Raw genomic sequence first — 15320 nt, 5'->3', positions numbered from 1 at the left:
CACATTGTGTTCATCATGTTAAGTAGTTCTGGAAATGATTTACTTTGGAGAGAGTCCTTTTTGTGCTTCCTTGGTACTTATGTGACTCTCTTTTACTATAAAAAACACAACAGTCCTGTCTTGCTTTATGGCAGGGATTCTAGCTATACATACAGGATCACAGCAGTTCCACAGCAGTCTCACAATTTCCCTTTACTGCACTGCTGCCTGGGAAGAACTTTGTAATTTAGAAGACGGTAGAAGGGACAAGCTGAGGCCCAAGAAAGAAACCATATTTAACATTTATATCAAATATAAAATAAAAGAAAAATAAGTTGGCTTAATCAAAGCTTGGGGGAGTCTATACTCTCACAAGCTTTAATTAAGCCAACATATTTTGGAATTATAAGGCATATTTATATGATGACACTATTCCTTTAAAAGCTAGTTCTGCACTTTTATATGGAAGGAAGGTGAGTACAGGAGCCACTACATTGGACATTTTCCCTTAAAATTTACAGTGGAGGAAATATGTATCATATATAGTACAAGCCACATTCATTCTGCTTATAGAAATGTTGAGATTAATAATATTGCTCTATATATGTACATTTATGCACCCATATGTGCCGCTAAAGCGCAGAGAAATAATTCTTATCAGTGAGTGCAAGAGTCCCACAATGGGATAATAAACACCACACACAGACTAGGCGTGTTTGTCATTTCAATGTCACTTTTTTGCATTGCAGATTTTTGCACAAATGTTACCACTATGTAATATGTATCTAATTACAAGTAGGCAGTCGCCTCCCAGCAGAGATCATGGGTAGGATTTTTTTGCCTGTGACAATATTACGCAATATTCCTTTACAGTAGCAGTTTAAGACAACCTGAAACACAATGTCTGGTGTCAATATCCTTACTGTAGAGCAGTGGGTGACAAGCAGATAGAGCATTGCACCTTTTCTTGTAAATGCAGTAATTGCTACTCTTCATTTCACATATAGAATATATGGTTTTTGTAATATATATATATACACACACACACACACACACAGGCTCATGAAACAGTGTAGCGAATCAGCTCCCTTCCTGCACAGAACAGAGAACAACAAGGGGCAGACAGTGACTCCTTATAAAGGGGATTTATAGCCCAAAATATAAATGATTACTGTTAGGCCTGAGCAATAGCCGCCTAGAACAGTTAATTCCCTTTTTCCTGAAGCAGGAAGCGTCTCTTAATGCTTATGTGATCTGTTCTATTACTCAGCGAGGAAAGTACTCAGGGCTATAGGCTATAGGTCCCCTTTAACTGCCTCTATAGGAATGGTTAGATCCCACCCAATGGTTTATCAAATTTTATCATATTTGGATTATTTTATTGATATCAGTGCCAGGTCAAACTGTGATTGCACCCAATGGAGGATCTCATTACAATACAATGTAAATGAAACTACACTTGCTGCCTTTAATTACACTTATTTTATTGTATTGCTTTTAATCAAATGCAACCTTACTTGGACATATTATGTTTGTAACTTGCCACAGATACTAAATTTCATTGATCAATCCCCTCTCTGCTGTATGTTGTAGCTTGGATTGGATACTTTATTTAGCCTTGGAGCGCTCCCATAACCCCCACAATGCAACAGAATATAAAAATGCTGTACGGGAAAGCTGCTGTTTCCAAGCTCTATATCAGTAAATGCAGAGAGGTATAGTTTAACAGCTGAAGCCTCACAGGTTAAATATCCTTGTTCTAAATGTTCCCAACTCAGGTTCTGTTACAATGGGGTTTATGTTGGGCTTTTTGGGGAACAAAATATTTGCTGATAACAAGGCAAGCTGTGCCAGCTCAGTCCATAACAAGGTTATTGTGCCAGCTCCAGGTATAATGACATTGCTGTGCCAGTATTCAGAACAGCAAATAAACATTTACCCCAAACCTTGATTGCTCTTCTGGCCAGGCCCACTTCAGGGCCCCATTTAAATTAACAAGGCAGCAACAGGCCCCCCTGAGCCCAAAACTCCTTGTGAATAGGTGAGGGGTGTTTTGGATCCAGCTTCCTTCTTACTTCATTTAATTTCCATCAATTTGCAGCGCTGGTCCATGTAGTTTAACAAACAAATATATTTTATTAAAGTTTATTTTTCCTCTAGAAAACTAAAACTCACTAGACCTGTTCATCACAAGGTGCCTATTTTCATATGAATGTGGGAGCTGCTATACTGCTTGCACAGGAAATAAAACACCAGTTACAGATTTTGTGCCCAAATAATTGGGCTTGGATTTATCATACAGTAACGTCTGAATGAAGAATCACTGCAGTTCACTCAGCAAGTAAGGCCTTGCCAAACTATAAGTGTTTCTAAAGCCGTAATATAGGGTTCGGTTGTACAGCAGACGGCTGCCTGTCTGTATATTGGCAGTAAGTTATCACTAGTGGGTCTCTCAAGTTGCCAAAACCCAGATAGTGACTTCAAATCTTACTTGTGTCCAAATACAATTGTAAAAGCAAATCGGTACCCGATTCATATGGGTTCATATAGTTTCCCTTTTTATATTTTTCTTTAGATGTTTATCACAGCATATGAGCTCATACAATTCTGCACGGTGAGCCTTATTTAGTGATAATGTTGAGAAATGCCATTTTCTGCTGCTGAGATCAAACTGAATATCATCGCCCTCTGCTGTTTGGCCTGGGTGGTAGCTGAGCAGAACAACAAAAGCTAATATCATGAAATCTAAAGGGAATAATGTAAATGGCAAAAGTGTTTCCATGTATATGTTCCCTTTAAGCCTGTGGCACATCAGCCAATCCCTGCGCACAGCCACATGTGAATAGCAAGTGTGGGGTGCAGAGAGGTATCAATAGACAGAACCAAACCAGTGGCCTTTATAGCATTTCCCCTGGCCTGCAGGAAAGTAAATTATTATATGGCTATAATGTTATGGCAGACAACACACACATAGTTATATATAATTATTTATTTAACAGTTGGTACCATCACATATACCAAGGCAAGCAATCATTGGACCTCACTTATTTATTAGGGACACATCTTTTTTATGAACTTTTTAGTATGAGGCAGACTGTGACAGGGTTGGACTGGGGGGTGCAGGGCCCACCGGGGCTGCCACCCCACATCCCCAAAGGAGCCCCCACCGCTCGGACTTTGCAAATGGTCTTTATTATTTATTTTTTATAGTTTTCTAATGATTTGCTTTCCACTTCTACATCTCTGACCCCGGTAGCTTAAAAATTATTGCTCCACTCCCTTACAATTTTATTACTGTAACTTTTTATTACTTGTCTTTCTATTCAGTCCCTCTGCTCATTTAAACTACTGCCTGCTTGCTATGGTAATTTAGACCCTAGCAACCAGATGGCTGCTGAAATTCCAAACTGGAGCGCTGTGTAACAAAATGCTAAATAACTGAAAAACCACAAATAATAAAAAAATGAAAACCAATTGCAAATTGTCTCAGATTATCATTGTCTATAACATACAAAATGTTAATTTAAAGGAGAACAACCCAGGGTCGGACTGGGGGTAAAGGGCCCACCAGGGCTCCCGTCCCAGGGGCAGTGCAGGTGCCCCCAGTCGGGCGCGTCCCCTAACCCCCCTCGCAGGGGCCCCCCTAACCCCCCTCACAGGGCCCCCCACATGACGTCCTCCCCCGAGTGCGTAAATTTGACGCGTCAGGGGAGGAGCGGTCGGGAGGGGGAGCGCCGGCAAGGGTCGGGTCTGGGCCGCCGGGGCCAACTAGAGCCGGGGCCCATCGGGATTTTTCCCGGTGTCCCAACGGCCCAGTCCGACCCTGGAACAACCTGTTTAAGAGTGAGAGCTGACATGCCCAAATAACTGTACCCAGGGGACAGCAGGCCCTCATATGAATTCTAGCTCCTGGCATTTGCTGACAGACAAAATCAGCTGCAATATTGTTAATACATTACATATATACCCCCAACTTCAGCTTATAAGGATGTGACTCTATGTGGCTGCTGTGTTCTGAGTGCTGTAATAGCAGAAAGCTGTCACAGTGTGTAGAGGGTATATAGTTCAGCTACAGCTAGAGGGCAAGTGGTGCAGTGCTTGATAAAGGGCTTTTCTTGTGGATTCTGTTAGTTACACCCTCACTGGTGATAAGTATAGGTGATAAGTATCCTTTAGGGGCTCTGATACACAGACCTTTTTCCATTCTTCCAACCATTGGCTTTTGTATGGTCCAGCACACAGCTATGCATGTAAAAGCATCCGTGTCTAGGAACCCTTGGGGGGTGCAAGCAGGGGAGACTGCTATAGATTCCTCATATAATGAGGCAATATAGTACAATAGTTGAATAGGAATAGTTTGGAACAGGAGATAAAGCAAGACAAAATTGCGAGGGGATGGTGGGAGAAACTGTATCAGACACTGCCCTTATTTACAATAGGACCCAGGGTTGGACTGGGAACCGTGGGTGTCAGGGCCAGTGAGGTGTTGGGACCATGGCGGGGGGTCGAGGCCCCTGTGGGGGGAACTTGGGGGCACAATGGTGGGGGGGCACCAGGCAGGTACCACTTCTGTCACCTACCACTGGTTTTGGACCCTTTCCGCCGACTGTGCAGCGGTCCCTGTTACCCCCCGCCACCCTGTGTGTGCATAGGCACATGTGCACGGGGGGGTGGGAGGGCCAAGCTGACCAGGTTGCTTAGGGTGCCTGGCCCCCTTGGCCCGGCACTGCCCTGCACCCCCACAGTTTTGACCCTGCTAGGACCAAAGCAGCCTGAGGAAACTGTCTCAGCTATATAGGAAGTGGCACATGTCATGGCAATGTTCTGCCAGCAGAGGGCACTGGATCTATAGTTTTTGGTGCCAGGGAGACTTCAACTAGTTTCTCAAATGTTAATGTTAACATAAGTGTATATTAAATGAATACTCTCCCAGGCCTATTTATCAGGTGTGTAACAGAGAGGCTTATATATACACCAAACATTGCAGCTTAAATGCCATGACATGTGGGTAAAAAACATGTTAAAAAGCTGTTTCATGAATTCTGAGAAGCAAAACCTTTTTGTACCAGAAGTTCTTTTTGCGCCAGAAGTTGTCACATTGACACTTATGGGTCAAGCTTTTGTAATGAATTAGTTCTTCCTTTGTAAGTCCTGTGTAAGGACAGAGCTTTACAAATACAGGTATAGGCAGTGGTGTAACATTTATTATTAGAAGCATTTATTTCTATCCTGGGTTTACATTTCCTTTAACAACATTACATTTCCCAGCCATTACTTCTTTAAAATAAGCTGCAACCTGATGTTCTCTTTAAGCCCTGGACTTGCATTTAGACTGTCTGGCCTTATGAATGCCTGTGCCTAGGGGGTACTTATACTGCGCTGTCTATGGCGCCCCCTCTCTGCCATCCCCAGCCATATATATTAACCAGTTATATGTCCCACAGCAAACCCTCTCTAATAATCCACCTGCAGAGATAGTAACCAACCCAGTTCCACAACCAAACCTCTCTATCAGCAACACCAGCTTTAGCCCACCCTGCCGTACACTTGCCCATTTAGATTCCCTCCCAGCAATATTAATTACCCCCGTCTTTTATATCAGAATGAGGCGCTAGAACCCCCCTTATCCCCTCAATATGTACCAGCACCCCATGTATTCAATAACAACACAGAGACATGGTTATGGCTAAATCTGCAGGAGGCACAGGATTTATTAATATCATAGCCATAAATAATAAAATATTGGGCATTCCCTAATACCAGCTGCGGCTCCCAAACATGGCTCAGCTAAAGGGCAGGGATTGGGTAGTGCGCCCACGAGAAACCTACCTTCTCCCTCTCCCTGCCCTTTAGTGTGCAAAAATGGCTCTAGCCCCGCCCTAGGGGTGATACCTTCTGGCTAGGCCTGCGCGATGGGAGGAGCCAGAATGGTGCCGGGAGCAGCAGCTTCATGGGATGCACAGAGACCTAAACAAGCGATGATCCAGAGAAAGGCAAAAACCCTTAGCGCTCAGGCCAATCTGCACTAAGGGAAAAATTCCTTTCTGACTCCAAATGGCAATCGGTGTTACACCCTGGATCATGGCTATAAACACACACATACACATACACACACATACACACACACACACACATACATACATACTCACATACATACATACACACACACACACACATACACATATACACACCCACACACAAACACATACATACACACACACATACATACAGACACACACATACATACAGACACACACACACATACAGACAGACAGACACACACACAGAAACACACGCACACACATATATACAAACACACATACAAAACCACAGACACACACATACATACAGACACATACACACACATACATGCACACACACATACATACACACACACATATATACAGACAAACACACACACAGACATACAGACACACACACACACAATCAAACATACACAGACACACAGAAGGGATAAAAAACAGGGTCAGGGAGGTGGAGGGTTTCGGAAAAGGGAGAAAAAATCCAGAAGGAATTGTCTGGTGGAACGCTGGAAAGAAAAGAACAAACTGGTTACAAATGTTTAAAAAGAGAATAAATGACAGATATATAGTTTGCATTTTAGGGGGAATATCAAGATTTATTCTGGGCCTACGGCATATCAGCCATCTGGAATGTCACTGTGCAAACGTATATATTGATCACTTAGTAACAATGCTCCTTTTATGGCCCGGCCTAGTTTATATTGGAAGGGACAATGACAATAAAACATAGCCCTCTGTATGATGTTAATTTTGTTAATTATTATGGCTGAAAACACAGAATGATATGATTAATAGCTATTCTGACCATTATGTTACAACAGTGATATTTCTATTATGTGACGTTAAATCTGTAAAATGTAAAATTGTTTCAAGAAAAAATAAGATATGTGTTTAAAAAAGGGACCCATGATCTCAGCCGTACCATTCCCATCTAGCTGCTGTTGTGTAACTGATGCGTTATGGTTAGTAACGTGGTTTATGGGAATATTACATTATAAGGCCAATGGCAGGTACTGTGTAAGGGTTTGTGGCTGCACATTTGTCATTTAATCTTTAGTTATAATTATGAAATCCTAAGTGGATCACGTGGTATAATAAAGATGTTCTCAAAGAAAATGACATTAAATAAATTACCCGAATCCTCTGAAATCTCTTCTTTATGGCTTTTCTAAGCCTCTTCCTGGTGCTCAGCCTGGGCACCACCACAGGGGGCTCCTCTTCTTGTTCTTCCGATCTGATCCTGCACAAAAAAAAAATGAGCCAAAGTTGTGTTCAGTTTCAAAGGTTTTTAAGCCAGAAATTCTAATACTGACGGCATAATATAACGTTAGCCATTTACCATAACATTACTAGTATTCCTACAACAACACTGTGCCCTGTGCCAAATGTGGGTAACAGAGCTGAGTTTGCTGTAGGTACAAGCTCTGCTGTAGGGATGGGGAATCCTGGCTGCAGCTTAGAAACACTGGAACCTTGTGATTGAGCCAGTGGCTCTGGAACTGTCTAATGCTTAGAACATGTAGGGTCTCTCTTGGATCACTTAAGCAAGAGGAAAGCTCATTGTACCTGTATGGCTAGGGACTGGTCTTCTGAGAGTCAGAGACCACAGGGGCTGATACTAGGGATTACTAACTGCAGTTGAAGCTAGTGCAGGCAAGGTACAAACACAAGTTGTGCCTCCAGTCTCCTTATCTACATGAAGTTAGGGCCTTCACAAATTTAGTTGCTGTTCCAGTGCTCTGATTGGCTACTTGCTCCATCTCTAAGGAACTGTAAGACTATGGTTACAAGGTTGTGCTAGCCTTTTCATTTTACTCTTATGTTTAAAAAACTGAATAGTAAATGTATCACATGTATAATACATACTTAGCAGCTTCTTCCAGCTCCTTCTGCCTTGCAACGATCTTATTATGCAAGCCTTCGAGTCTAGGTCCCAAAGCCTGTGAGCAAGGGGGGGAGAAAGGAGATACTTTTATATATGTATTTAGATACGGTGTTAATAGTTCCTGCATTACCTTGCAGAGAAGAGAATAGGAGAGAGTTTAACAAATGACCGCTCCGAGATTTAAATACTCCACTGCAATTTAAGTACAATGAAGGCCAAAAATAACCCCACAAGTACTTGACAGTCATTGGCTCTGATACCATAAAGGTACTACAGGTATGGGATCCCTTATCCGGAAACCCATTAGTCAAAAAGTTCCAAATTAGGGAAAGGCCACCTCCCATAGACTCCATTATAAGCAAATAATTATTATTTTTAAAAATGATTTCCTTTTTCTCTGTAATAATAAAACAGTACCTTGTACTTTATCCCAACTAAGATATAATTAATCCTTATTGGTGGAAAATCAAGCCTATTGGATTTATTCAATATTTAAATTATGTTTAGCAGACTTAAGTTATGGAGATCCAAATTACGGAATCCGAGCATTCTGGATCACAGGTCCCATACCTGTATCTTAATATTCCATTATTTAGGAGCTTTCTCAAGCCAGATAACAGAACCCATAGTAGCGCTAAATAAGATGTAATATTCATTTTGTAATTTGTAATAAGCAGTTGGTTGCTATGGGTTACAGCACGACCTGCAAAAATCTACACTTTGCTTCTTTTACAACACACACAATATTGCACATTATTCCCTATAGCCTGACCAGCATTAACTGTGGCCTCTAGAATTCAGCAACAAACCATCCAGAAAAATCTTCTGGAATAGTAAAGTGGGCAGGAAACTTACTCTCCGGGCTTGCTGCGTCTCCTCGTATTGGGCCAGTATGTGCTCCACCTCATGCTCCTGCTGTGAGAGACAAGACTCTGCGTTAAACTACTGCTGATTTGTAACAGCGGCACAGTAATGGTACTTAGAGGGAATAAAAGAAATAGCAATAATATAATTATTGTTGGGGATATGGTGAGTAATATACTCACAAATGATAATAATAGGGATACAGTTGGTACAGTAAATAACCGCACTAATAATAAAAACAAATATAATAATAATGGTACTTACCTCAGATAAAGCCAGGACCTTATGGATGTCATAAAGTGTTACCTCCAGCTCCTCAAGTTGTTTCTGTAACATAAAGGAAGGTACCAATGTGAGAAAGGGATCTATACATCATAGCTGTTCCCCTTGAAATCAGATCTATAAAACAGAGTAAGTTCTCACAGCCCCAAGTAGTTATATAGGTCCTCGCTATAATCATGATGCCTGAATGGCCAGTGGGGCTCATTTATAAGGGAAGTTGCAGCAGCAATATCACCTCATTGGCTAGTAAGGAGAAGGAATATGGCACAATGCCACTGGCCAATATCTGTGTTGCTTCAGTTTCACTATTGGCCACAAGCCGCAATTATTTATAGGGTGGTTTGGCCTTCTGCACTTTACGGCTTTTCCAGGTTAACAGGACATAGTAATCATAACTCATACATTCAACTCTTTTAATAGTTTCTGCTAGCCCCCCCCTGAACACAAGTGTGCAGTAACAAAATTTTAGTTGCGTTCATTAATGTGCTAATAAGTCAGTCAGTTTATAGGGGGTCAGTGGAGTTTGTCCTTAGTTTAACTCCTTCACACCTACCTGCCCCTGTTCTGTGCTGGAAGTTGCATAAACTGTGTAAGTTTAGGGGCCCAATGATATTGTTGCGGGGCCCAATAACTAGTCAGTAGAAGGTCATAAAAACAGTAAAAAAAACAAAGTGCTAAGTCAGTATTTCAATTGCGGGGTCAGTGGAGATTATACGGAAGTTGCTTGTTTCTTTGAAAATAACATTTTGCATATATTATGAAAATGCCGTAAGTGTAGGGGCCCAATGGTGTTGCTGTGGGCGCAATAATCAGTTCCCCTGCTGAAAAGTTCATGTAGAAGACATTGATATAATTCAGTAAATAGCTCCCAATACAAACTGCTATTGTTACTCTATAATCAGCAGTTCATATAAATAGTTAAAATGAATAATAAAGTGCTAATAAGTCAGTCAGTTCATTGGGGGCAGTGGAATTTACCTTAAGTTTTATAATTCACTGGGGGTCAGTGGAGTTTGTCCCTGAAAAGCTTCTCTGCAATGTCTTTTGCTTAATACGCCAGTTGCTGACATTTCTAGGCAAGTTATGCCGTTTTCTAGGCAGTTTTTGCAGAAGTTACATAAATTCTGTAAGTTTTGGGGTAACTTAATGCGTAACTTATGCAATTTGCGTAACTTTCAGGGAGGGTCTGGATCTGCTCATTTTCTTTTTTTTATGTAATTTTCCCCATTTCATCATTTAGAGTCACACAAAACATTTGCAATTTAATTTTCTTCCCTGTTTATCTAAACTTCTACTTTGGATTCCTTACCCGATAGGCATCCATAAGGATAAAGTGGGCCATGTCCCTCAGATGTTCGACGTCATAATCAATGTAATATTGATTTATGAAATGATCCCTAAAAAGCAAAATCCCAACAGATCATTAGTGACACTTCCTACCTACTATTTCACTGTATTTCTACTGTACATGCACTTATTCATTTGAGCAGATACAATATGGGGCAAACACAAAATGCGCCACAATGCACTGTAGGGTGCAGAGCGGATATCACTTGTGTCTGTTTGGGTGCTTTATACAGTATAAAAATTAGTATAGTATTAAAATAGTAATCAACTAAAAACATTTAGGCAAACTAATAGTTTTAGGAAAAACTTAAAAAGAAAAATTAAGGCAAAATTGGAGGATTTGCTCTTTTTACTTTTCCCAAAGTTCTTACAATCTAATCTGGGAAAGGTAAGATAATTGATAAGATCATTTTCATGTTACTTACCAGTCGTCGATGTCCGGATATCTTCGAAGGTAATGATGTTCTGCAGGGAAACACATTGCTATTAAACACTGAGCTTACAGAGGGAACCAGTCACATATAAGAACCCAGCACAGAGGCCTTTGCCAAGGACAGTGGCCATGTTTCCACTTTTCCCAATAAATTTTGGGTTAAATGAAACCACAGGCTGCTCTATCATATACTCGTGTCATGTACAGCAGAGTACTATCAGCTAAAGGAGAACTAATCCCCATATTACAGGAGGGGTGCAATCTTTTAGACATTACCAGTGACTTTAATCACTAAATAGTGTATAACCTCTCCTTTAATCCTATTACCTGTAACAGCTTTGCCCTGCCCCCCCCAGTAAAAGAGACATGGACCCCCCTCCATCCCATATGGTCCCCTGGTAATTACACCACTGTACCCACTATTTTATACACCCGGTCATCCCACTGTTTGCCAGAGAGTCCTAATGAGCAGCCCTCAAACTGGACAGGTCTTACTAAAAAGTGGGTGGGCTCTATACAGATAAAGGGCGTGGCTAAGCATAATGAAATGTGGCTTAAAGTTCTGCAGAAGAAAAGTTCTGAATGTTTACAAGGGGAATGCTGGGAGTGACACCTTTATATTTCTGGGGTCAAAACCATAAAGTTATTGATGTTAAGCACAATACTTACCATAGTAGCCAAGAAGGGCCTCGTCGATGGTCTGCAGCTTAATATAGTCCTCCAGGACTGTGAAAAGCACCTGTAGGTAAAAGAACGTTAGGCACTCATTACTCAATGGATCTATATGCTGCCAGGGTAGAGGCTAAATTTGAGAGACAGTGTATGTAGTAAGAAGTAAGACAAAATGGTCTCAAAGAAAAGAAAACCCTTTAAAGCACCCTGAGTGCCATTACTATTAAATTGAAGGACATACAGTATCTGCAGAGAGGTGAGTGATATGGCAGCTCCCACCTTTATGTAACAAAAATGATGTGAAGAGTCAGATTGTGTATAATGGGACCAAGCACTCAAGGAGAATGAATGAGAGAGAAAGAGCACTTTAGATGAGAGCGGAGTTACACTTTCCCTTTATTTGTAATATGAGAATAAAGTGATTCCTTACCTTTACCTCTGGCATTCTGCTGCCTCAAAGTACAGCCACCTAAAGGCAAGTGATACAAAGGGGCATTATATTGGCAGCACAGACACAGGCAGTCTCAGCAATAGGACATGTATGTGTGGTTATAGCTTTCTATTCTCAGTCATATTTCAGTACTAAATACTATTCTGGGCAGACTTGCTACATAAATGGTTAAAGATCAGTAAGATTACCTCTTAAAAGAAATGAGCCAGAAGGTGCTGTTGGAACCAGAAGTGCCAGATGGTAAACTCTTCTGGTTCGTATAGTGAGGGGTTCCTCACACCTGAGGGCCGGCACAAGGCCGGGGCACCCAAGGGAGACCCTCAGTAGAAAGTGGCTTCCCCTAGACCAGCTCAGATCAGAATGGAATTGATCGAACTAAAGGGGAAGCCAAAAAATCGCTCAGAAATCGCAACTGAAAATCGCAGGTCACACAAACCGCAGCTCACACAGTAGGAAAAGCACTATAGCAATCTGTATGGAGAGACAATAGAATATAATATAAGGGCAAGTAAACTTCAGACAGAATGCATTTAGCGAATAATTGGGCTCAGGCAGGGCCACCAACAGGGCAGTACAGGTCAGGGGTCCCATAGCAGACAAGATATTCAAAGGTATAATTTGTCATGAAAGGGCAGATCAGGGTTTGGCAATTCATGTGAGTGGCTTTTTATTTTCATTGGGACCATATTTGTTGGTAGGGCCCAGCAACCAGGGGGTCCAGGTGACCAGTGGGCTAATGCTAAATTGGTATTATGGGGCCCCATCATTACTGATGGACTGCCTTCAGGTTTGACCCTGCCCCCCAGCCAACCACTCTGGGTCCCCTAAGGAGGCCATCCCCTCAGTTTAGGAACTAGTTTTAGATTTAAACCCCCCACCTCCAAAACATAGAAGTAGTAAAGTATGCAGTGTTTCCATAGCAAGTGATAAGTGACAATTGCAGAGGGGCAGAAAGGGCATTTATGAACATAGGTGCTAAATTGCACCAGTGTGGTTACCCATAGTAGCCAATTAGATCTTTGCTTTTATTTTCATATACTCCATATGCCTGTATTACTGGGTAACTGTAATGTGAAGCATGTATATCTGTCACATTAAAGATTTTTATTCAATACAGCCCCACCATGTACCCTACTGCCCCCCAACGACCAAGGCAATTTCATACATTATTCTAATGTAAAATATGTAATAATGTAATGTTATATATAACACTGTGTATAAATCAGTCCTAGTGCAATTCTGCTAGAAATAATAGCAGCTTTAGATTATTGCAATTACATTGCCTTAGTACCTCTTAATACATCATAGCAGGGTAGCCATTTGGGGGTACAAGGTGCCCAAATCTAATGGGCCCATCATCTCTACAAAAAATAATTAAATACTGTCTAGTAGAACACAGGACAACCCAAAATAGTATGGGGGGGAGTGTGTTTTGCTGGTAGCCCTGCCCAACTGTCAAATACTTGTTGTGTCCCTCAGCCAGAGCCAGCATTAAAGTCATCTCCAAAGCCCATTTTAGAAGAATTCTGCCCAAATGAACTAAAATCCAACCCCCACTAGTCTCAGGGGTACAGCACTATCACTATTTCCTCTCTTTTTGGAATAAAATAAAGTTTGTTTGGCAAATAATCGCTCTGAAGGGAAGATCACTTACCTCTCACCACAATGCTCACCAACTGAATAACTGCCAAAGTCAGCGCTTTGGCAGTTATTCAGTTGGTGAGCAGTGATGTCACATGAGTGAGGTTTATATGCCATTAGTTTGCCCTTACATGTGCAGAACCTACACAGCTTATTGTGTACACAGAATATTGGAACAATGTTTTGTATGTGTGACCGTTTGAGTCACTACATTTACTGTTCTATTGGAAAGATCCATTGGGTTATAGTGGGTTATACTCACCCTCAGGAGAAGGAAGGGGTTTGGCCTCAGAGTTATGTATGGGGGGGGGGCAGTTTTCCTTCTAGTAAGGGTGCCGGTGGGTGAAGGAACAGCGCAGCTCATTACTAAAAGAGAATGAGCCCTACAAACCTAATGTAGAATAATTCCAACAACAAACACACCCACACACTTTGCGCAAAGAGAATTCACATTTCTTTACTTACAAGTAGGTACATTACATTACATTAACATTTATTTATAAAGCGCCAACATATTCCGCAGCGCTGTACAATAAGTGGGTTACATACATTGGACGTACAGAGTAACATATAAAGCAATCAATAACCGATACAAGAGGTGAAGATACTAGAAACATTGATCAGTTTGCTGATGAACCACAAAAAAAAAAACTTTTGGGCCTTGACGTTTAATGTTGCACTTTTGCCACCAGCAGCAAAGGGATTACACACCAAATGAAACAAGTATTGTTACTGGGTGGAATCTGTATCCAGTGCATGGTTTATCAAGCTACTCCTGGTGTTGTGGCTGTAAGGTTGGACTGTAGTCAAATTAAAAGTCTCTAGAGGTGTGTGACCCTTGCTGGAGATAAGGAGCAATACAATACTGGGTTTCTAACTGCAGGGGCCAATAAGTTACATAACATGGATTCACAGAATCAACTTTTTTTGGGGAATTGGCCAAACCCTGAACCGAATCTGGGATTTGGTGCATCCTTATAATTAGGAATTTTCAAAATGTAATGAACCTTCATCTTTTTATCTTCTGTGAAATAATGAATCATGTCCCCCATGGCTGAAAGGAGCTGAATTTTGGAAGCAAATATGGAGAAAATATTTTGAAATATTTTTGCTAAAAACTTGGGCCATTATCTCACAGGACATGATGGGAGCTGCTGCATGCACTCCCCAAAACTTCATATGGACATATCTTTACTATGTAACATTTCCATATTTACTATAAATTGAACTAAAAGACTTGAGTGGTCTAGGATTTAGCATTAGCCTTACTTTTACACATATGCTTTTTTTGGTGAGAAGTGGAATTTGGGTCTCTTTTTAAGGTATTCCTGATTAATGGGAGACTCTCGTCGCCAAGAAATGCTGAGTGTATTTCACTTGTCACGTCCATGGCTGGAATAAAGTGGATATGAGCAATTACAGAATGTGTGCAGCTCCTGTTATTTTCTAATTGTGCTGGGTGAGTGATGCCTGGCCAGGTATCATGGGAACAACAGCACCACTTAAAGGAAAATAAAAGGTAAAAATCACTGGGGGTGCCAAATGTTAGCGCCCCCCCCCCCCCCAGTGAATGTAATTGCTTACCTTTAACCCCGGGCTGGTGCTCCTGTTAGAATAAAACCACACCAGCCTGGGGTAACTGCGAGCGAGTGTCTCCTCTTCCTTCTGAATCCCGGGCCGGCGCAGTAGAGTGAAGAGGCTTTTTTGTTAAAGTTCAACTTT

Source organism: Xenopus tropicalis, chromosome 2 (assembly GCF_000004195.4).
Source record: "Xenopus tropicalis strain Nigerian chromosome 2, UCB_Xtro_10.0, whole genome shotgun sequence".
Lineage (NCBI taxonomy): Eukaryota > Metazoa > Chordata > Amphibia > Anura > Pipidae > Xenopus > Xenopus tropicalis.
Note: the sequence above shows the minus strand (reverse complement) of the source record.